This window comes from Cupressus sempervirens, chromosome 10 (assembly GCF_028749045.1).
Source record: "Cupressus sempervirens isolate cs-2001-9-10 chromosome 10, ASM2874904v1, whole genome shotgun sequence".
Taxonomy (NCBI): Eukaryota; Viridiplantae; Streptophyta; class Pinopsida; order Cupressales; family Cupressaceae; genus Cupressus; species Cupressus sempervirens.
This window is the reverse complement of record NC_143127.1, coordinates 393334481-393343405: the sequence shown is the minus strand read 5'-3', so window position 1 is coordinate 393343405 and position 8925 is coordinate 393334481.

Sequence of the window (8925 nt, the reverse complement as noted above, 5' to 3'; positions counted from 1 at the left end):
GATACTTCAAAGAGAAGTACCACCATGTAGTTGAGCACTAGATTTGCTATAGGACTATTGGTTAATTGCCAAGGTTACCAAGAACATCAAGGCTGTGTCACCAACCATCTAGAGGACTGACGGACTAACTTGAAACAAACACACAAGGATTGCCCCAGCATCACACATGAAACTCAGAGGAAACAGCATGGAACCAACATCGGGCAACCCACAAGCAAAAAAGAAACAAACAAAAGACCTGATCAAAACCTTACACTCAGATTGCCCCATTTGCAGTATACCATGATATGGAAGATCATGGCAACCTTAAGGAGGGAACAAAAAGATTTCTTGGAAAAGATACTTCAAGACCCAAAAGGGAAGATTCCAAATCAAAAGAAAGTGATAATCCAAAAGAGAATTGTTTGCCAACAAGATGGGTAGGACAAGATACTAACAAACCAAGATCAGACATGAGGAAAGCTATATCCTACAAGAATCTATCAGAGAGCACCTAAGTTGATGGATCTGGATGAGTGATGCGTCTGGCAAGCTGAACTAAGAAGGATAACACTTTGGTGACAGGAGATCTAGCTAAAAGATGCATTGGAATAGCTAACCAAGGGTTGTGTGATGTGTGCAAGATGCTGATCAAAGATGAACTAACACGAAAGCTAGATAGATGCAATGGTACTAAGCTAAAGAGGATGTACAAGTTGATGGACCAAGATATGGTACAAATGTACAACTTTTTTTGGATAAGATTGGATATACAAGCTATGATACAAGCATTGGATAAAAGATTATTTACAAGCTATACAGGAGCTTCAGATGATAAGATAGCAGGATGGCTCAAGTTGGTGCAAGATGCAAAAGCTAAGGATGAGGTGATTGTGGAAGATATGGATTTGGCAGGATGCATCCAATGATGATGATAGATGTGTGACCAAGGATGGGGACAATGCCAAGGTTGGTGGTAGCTGAGCTGATAGATGGCACTAGAGCAAATGGCTAATGAGAGGATGACATTGGATTTGCATGAGGATAGCCTAGAGTGAGATATCAATGACAAGGGAGGATGGACAAGACAAGATCTCTAAGGAATATAGTGCCCCTAGTCAGAAGATGACATGCGAAAGGAGGTATTATGATGGATGTGATAGGATTGAAGCTAGGATGGAAAAGCTAAAGGCGCTAGGGAGATGGATGATAGCAGGGATGATGGGGTGAGGGGATATGATACCATCTTTAAGGTAAGCATGGATTTCATGGTACTAAGGGGATTGAGGACCAACCAAGATGCAAACACAATTTGAATCCTCATTCGCATAGGCGGGTGTGACGAGCTGCTCGACTAAAAACTCATACTCCATAGCCGCTTGGGGAATTTCCAAGAGTGAGCCGATAGTAGCCATAGCATCCGCTGCTTTGTTTTGCATTCAAGGCACTTGTATAAACTAAAGCTTTATAAAATGCTTGATTAGCTGATCAACTAGCTCTTTGTAGGGTAATAGCTTTTCATCTTTGGTTTGATATTCATTTAGGACTTGCTTGATGATGAGTTGAGAATTGTCAAAGATCTGTAACTCAATAATGTTCTATTCTATGGCTATCTTTAATCCTGCTATGAGAGCCTCATATTCAACTATATTGTTGGTGCTAGGGAATTGTAGCTTAAAAGATTTTACAATGTGATCTCCTTGAGGTGTGACCAACAATATTCCTGCCCCTGATCCATGAGATGAGTATGAGCCATCAAAATAAAGTTTCCATGGGGGTTGTTCTTCTATTAGATAGATATGTTCATCTAGAAATTCTATGATCAAAGGATATGTATCTACTAGAGGTGCATCAGCTAGGTGATTTGCTATAGCTTTCCCTTTGATTGCCTTTCTATCCACATACTAGATGTCAAATTTGCTAAGGAGCATAACCCATTTGGCCAAATAGCCTGTAAGTGTTTTTCTAGAGAGCATATACTTGAGAGGATCAATTTTGGATACTAGCTAGATGGTATGACTTAGCATGTAGTGGCAAAGCTTTTGAGTTGAGAAAACAATTGCCAAACAAGCTTTTTCCATAGGAGTGTAATTGAATTAATAACCAACTAGGGTTCTACTGATATATTAGATGGCTCTTTCTCTGTCATAGTCATCGTGTTGTGCTAGAAGTGCCCCTAGAGCAATAGGCATTTCTAATATGTACAAGATGAAGGGACAACTAGGAATTGGTGGAACCAAGATAGGGGGATTGGCGAGATACTGCTTGAGCTGATCAAAGCTACATTGACATAAAGAATCCCACTTGAAGTTCTCATCTTTCTTTAGTAGATGTGCAAATGGCATACACTTATCTGCAAGCTGGGAGATGAAGCACCAGACGGATTGAAGCTTTCCCTGAAGAGTACGAAGCTATCACAGTGTCTGGGGAGGAGGCATGTCTAAGATAGCCTTGAGCTTCTTGGGGTCGATCTCTATACCTCATTTAGAAACTATAAAGCCTAGAAGCTTGCCATATGTGACCCCAAAGACACATTTCTTGGGATTCAACATGAGATGATATGTGGCTAACCTATCAAAGACTTTCTCCAGGTCAGCAAGATGATCCATGAAGGTGTGAGATTTAACCAAGATATCATCCACATAATCCTCCAAAATGCTATGGATAAGATCATGGAAAATGGTTGTCATAGCTCTTTGATAGGTAGCCCTAGCATTCTTTAGGCCCAAAGGCATCATCTTGTAGAAAAAGGTTCCCCAAGGGGTAGTGAATGTTGTCTTATGTTGATCCTCTTCTGCAATCTTGATTTGATTATACCTAGAAAATCCATCCATGGAGGACAAAATTTCATGTCCATCTATAAGGTCTACAATAATATCTATGTTGGGTAAGGGAAAATCATCTTTTGGACAAGCTTTGTTAACATCTCTGAAGTCAGTGCAGATTCTGATGTCACCAGAAGGCTTAGTGACGGGGACCATGTTGGAGATCCACTCTAAGTAGTCGATAGGTCAAATAACCTTAGCAACTAACATTCTTTCTAATTCAGCTTTGACTAATAATGCCACCTTGGGGTGCATTTTTCTAATCTTTTTTCTGATGGGCCTCATCTTTGGATCAACTACAAGATGATGAACTACAAGCTTTGGATCAAGTCTTGGCATGTCTTGATATGACCATGAAAATCGGCCAATGTTCTCTCTTAAGATCTCAAAGAGGAGATCAACTTGGTCTTGCGATAGGGTTGTAGCAATGTGAACAAGTCTAAGGATCTCTAAAGAACTGATTTTGACTTCTCTAGTATCCTCAATTAGAATAGAAAACACCTCTAGTTGATTATCTTGAGGAGGCAATGCTAAATCCTCATGTTCTTCTTGTGACTCTAGATTTTCTCATTGAGGGGCTTTCTACACTGCCTAAGCTAGTCTCATATTTTCCTTAGTTCTAGTTTTGGGTGTATCGAAACTAGGTTGGGGATTTTCTCCAAAATACCCTTTGGGATCTAGCTTATAGATATAGGCAAAATTTGGCTTTGTTTGCTTGTGAGGAGTTTTGGCTCCCATGAATCTTAGAAGTGCTTCCTCTGATGTGAACTCATCAATGTGTATGACACTTGGTTGGTCCCAATCTATGAGTTCAAGGTGAGCAAGTGGTAGATCGATGAAATGCATGGATAGTTCTTGGAGAATAGAGTCTCCTGGGAAGATTTGGTTTGGGATATCATTGTAGGCTCTCGTTTCAACTTCCTCTGGAATGTCTTTGATTTCTACAAGGTAACGGTAAATATTCAAAAAAACATGGCCGTTCATATTGGTGCCCCTATTTGTGTGTATGCCAAAGGCTAGACCTAACTTCTTTTCCCATTTGTGTGCTTCAATGGGATACTGCATGCCTCTTTCCTTTGGTCCTAGACCACCACCTTGAAAGTTTCATTTTTTAGTGATGAACTTATGTGCTTGGGGATACTTCTGGCTGAAGTGATCAAGGCATGCTTGGTTTCTTGGAGGTGCATCCTTATGTAACCAATTGTTGATATATGGAGTGAGCTCCTCATGAAGAGGGATTCTCGGGGATACAAAAGTTGTTGGGCCAAGCTGTGTGTATCGAGGAGGTGGAGTCTCCTTGGCTCTATGATATGTGGGTTGTCCATGGGTTTGTGGATCAAGTGGCAATGTACCAACTGCAAATGCATTAGATAGGCTATACTCTCCACAACCTTTGTTGTTGATCTTTAGGGTAGATAGGGTGGAGGTGAGGATGGTTTCTAGGTCATTACAAGTGTTGGATGAACTTGCGATGGATTGGCTGATTTCAATGCTAGGGAAATGGTTTGTATATGAGGCTTCAACTGCATTGCAATAAGCAAAGGGTTCTAAATCAGCATGGATGGTCACTTTAGTGCCCTGATGTAGAAATTTGAGGCAGTGATGATATGTGGATGGAACGGCCTTCATGGCATGGATCCATGGGCATCCAAGGAGGTTGTTAAATGGTAAGTTTAGATCAAAAACATGGTAAATTGTTTCCTGGATGACCAGCCCAACCTTGATGGGTAGCAAAACTATTCCCTCTGTGGTTCTCTCCGGATTATCATAAGCTTTAATGGTGATAACCTCATTGATGATATTTGCCTTAGTATACCCAACTTGTTTTATGAATTTTAGGGTGCAAATATTCAAGGCTGATCCATTATCTATCATTACTCTTTTAAAGGAAAAATTGGATACCATAATGGCTATGAAAAGTGGAAGGGTGTGATCTGGCTCAACCACGGGTATGTCAGTGGGCTTGAATGATAAGGCACATGAGGATGAAAGGTGTCCAACAAGATTACAAAAATTAGTCGCATTGATATCTAAAGGGACACAGGATTCTATGAGATCACTATCAAGGATGTCTTTGTAAATGGGACTAGTGTGGAGAAGGTCTAAAATGGAGATTTGGGCTGGCATGTTCCCAAGGTGTTCCAAGATATTGTACTGGCTTTTTGATGGAGCTGATGATGTTGCTGGGGTTGCGATGTTCAATTGCACTCTTCGAGTGGTGACTACACACTCATTATTTGGGCCTTGGATATTGATAACATTGACATAAGGCTCTTTCTCAGATATACAACCTATGAGGCTACCATATTCTATGTAGGATGAAGTGTCGTCATTGTTCTTCCCATGCTGTTGGTTTGGCTGGCAGTTGTTGGTCTTGTTGTTGTTGGTTTGGATGGATGCTTTTCTAGGATTTTGGTTGTTGTGAGGAGGAAAAGCATTTTGATAGATCTACAAGCCTACATTGGGAGAGGTTTGTGCTCCAACTATGATTTCTTTCCAATCAATGAGAACCTGCACATAATCTTTCAGCTTCATGCATCTGAGGGTGGTGTGCCCTTTCACCCTATGAAACTTGCAATACTCATTGTCTCTATACCATGTAGCTTTGGATTGGCCTAGATCGATTTGCTAGGTAGGAGGAAATTTGATGAGGTTTTCCTTGACTAACTTCTCAAAAATGGCATCCAATGTCTCACCAAGGGGTGTATGGTTTCGAGGTGCAGGTTGGAACTTGGGCTTTGGTCCTACAGCTACATCGATGGCATTAGCTTGATTGTTAGACCCTTTAAAGTTGGGCTTTGGATTGTGGCTTTGAAAGCTTTGCTGATTTTGTTGTTGGTTGTTGATAACTTCTTGATTTTTTAGTTGATAAGGTGGGTTGGAAAACTTTTGGGAAGGACCAACAATATTCACATGTCTGGTGTCAGTGACCCCATCTATTGCAACGTGCTTGTTTTTGTTCCAATACCTAGACTTGTCATTTGAATGTGTTTGATTTTGGTTGGCTTCCTTATAAATCTTGACCACACCATCTTTAATGAGTCCTTTCTCAAGGATCATTCCTTTTTCTTTGATATCTTTGTAGGTCTACAAACAGTTCATGGTCATGTGGTGAGCCAAGCTGGGATGGGCATTATCAATAAACATTTTCACCAAATGGTGCTCTGGCAGGGTGTAAGATATGTGGGTGGTAAGGGTTTTCCATCTTTGCAGATATTCACCAAGACTTTCTCCACCTTTTTGCTTGGTGTGGACAAGATCAACCTCTGAAAATTCTGTCTCAACAAGATGGGCATATTGGGCTACAAATGCCTCAAACAATTCAGCAAAGTTTTTGATTGTGCCATATGGGATTCTATAAAACCATTCAAGAGCTAGTCCGGCCAAACTTTTTGGGAAGAGGCACAAAAGGAAGACGTCACTGTATGCCACTTCTTGGTAGTGCATGTAAAATTCTTTGATATGTGTGACAGGGTCTTCTTCTCTAAATTTGTCAAACTTGTGTATCTCAAAGTGTTTGGGAAATGGTGTCATGGTAATGGCTCTATCAAATGGGTAAGGACACACATTCTCAAACTTGAAGGTTTTTGGGTCATTTCCCTCCTGGATGTTCTTCAAAGCTATCTTCATGGCTTCCTATTGGTGTTATTTTTCACAGTATAGAAAAATTATGATATTTGGGTGAAAAATCAGTTAAGTCTTTGTTTCTTTCAGACTAGGGTTTTATTTTGTGAAATCCTGAAAATTGTTAGATTACCTTAATTATGCCCTGTTTTGTAGGTTCTATCTTCCTTTTAATTTCTCAGGGTTTGGCTCTCAAATTATCCATAAAAAGGTCCTAAGTGCATGAAAAAACCTTATACCTTTGTTTTATGTTGCCCTAGTTTTCAAATTTTAAAGAAAGGGATTTTTCTTCAAATATCCTGGTGGGATATTTTATCCTAATGTTTTGTTCACATCAGAATATCTTTTAATCCTTGTGATAAGCCTTTCATGTGCCTTTAATTGTGATATTATTTTTGAAAGGATGCCAAGTTGAAGTTTTTTTCAATCACTGTTGATCTATTAGAGATCAAGGGCCAGCGCGTCCCCGCATTATGAAGATGTAGGTTTTTAAGCAAAGCGGGGAAGCACATTTGTGACACGTAGCCCCTGATTTTTTTTGAGATCCAGTATGCCACAAAAGGTCTTGTATGTCAGATTGTCAAGAACTTTTGCAAGTTTGTCAGTACTTTTGCACGCATCCTGATCTTCCCACAATATCATTGGTGGATTCACCAGCAGAGCTATGAAGTTAATTACCAAGAAGCATTCACTGTTGATCTATCATAGATCAAGGGCCATCGCATCCCCACATCATGAAGATGTAGGTTTTTAAGTAACACGGGGAAGTGCATTTGCGATGCATGGAAAAGTGGGGTCAGGTATTTGTAATTCAGTGTGCTACAATGTAAATGACTGATGACGTGTACTGCCAGATGTGCACTGAAGGATTTCGGTTGCTAAATGGAAGTGAAATCTTATCAACCATTGATCTTTTGAAGATCTACGATTAGTGCATCCCTACATTATCAAGATGTAGGTTTTTAAGTAAAGTGCAGAAGTGCATTTGCGACGCATGTCACGGTGGAACCAGACTATGAAGAATGTAGAAGTCACACCATAAGATCTAACAGTTGTGCTTAGCTAGAGCTACTCATCCATGTGGGCCAGAAAGGTGTCAAATATAAATACAATAATCAGAACATGTAGTTTAACAATAGTTATATCATTGGCCCAAGTGGATAATGTGAGCATGAAATGAAGAATTGTTTCTGATCGTTGATATTTGTCCTAATCAACGAAAGGTGCTTCCCTGCATTTTGTATTTGAGAAAAGTTTAAACAAAGTAGGGATGCACCCTGTAGACACGTGTCCATGGTGACATCAATATTTTTACTTAGACACCCGGTAGGGTGGAATCAGCATCGCCATTGATCTTTTGAAGATCGACGATTAGTGCATCCCCACATTATAAAGTTGTAGTATTTTAAATAATGTGGGGAAGCGCATTTGCAACACATGGACTAGATGATGTCAAGTAATTGCTTGCTCAGAAGAAGATACAGGATCTACTGGTGTGGAATGTTGTTAGACATTATGAACTCATATGGTAGTTTCTTATTGGTTAGTTCAGTTAACTGGTTGTTAATAGAAAGTGGATTAGTCTGATTGTTGATCTATTAGAGATCAAGGGCCAGCGCATCCCCATATTATGAAGTTGTAGGAATTTAAATAATGCAAGGAAGCACATTTGTGACACGTAACATTATTCTAAAAGCTGTAAAGCTTCTTACTTTTAAATCAAAACCATCTGATCTGATAAAATCTATAGATGGGATTCAAACTTGGGTGCAAATTGTGGGCAATGGTTACTGAGAGTAAATGTGATTCAAAACTTATGCGTACGGTTTTAATTTATGAAAAGAGCCCATGATTTCACAATTAATGAACCATCGAAGCATAGAAACAACATCAGGGCATTCAAGATTTTAGAGCTAGGGCATAAAAATTCTTGGTTAATACTCCAGTAAAATTACAGAAGACATCATATAGTGCAGAAGAATGAATTCTGGCAGGTAAGTGCTCTGTGAATTTCTAAGTAAATTTGAAGTATTTGTTGTTGTGAATTTCCTAAGGTTCATTCAAAATGCCTCCCCAAAAAGAGTTTACTAGGCAAAAGGATTATTTGAAACATTTTTTTCATGATGATTTTCTTGAACAATTCCCCTTATCAGTGCATAAAATAACTAAGGGAAGGGAACTCATTCCAAAACATCCTAGAATAGTTGTAGTAGAAGGCTTTTATGACAAAGCTAATTGGATAAGAGATGCCCAGGTTTCCATGGGAGGTCTGGAGTTGTTTAAGAAATGGTTTTTAGAATGAAAACTGGACACTCCTATGAGCAATGTTTAGGAATTTGATATTGGAAAATTTATAATCCCCACTATTTTCCTTGATAGTGATTTATTGATGGACCTGGCAAAGAAGTATGATCCTATCATGGGATGGGTAAAAAATAATTCTAGAGTCAATCTTTTTAGGGTTTTCCCTAAGCTATTTAGTGAGATTTTTAACCTT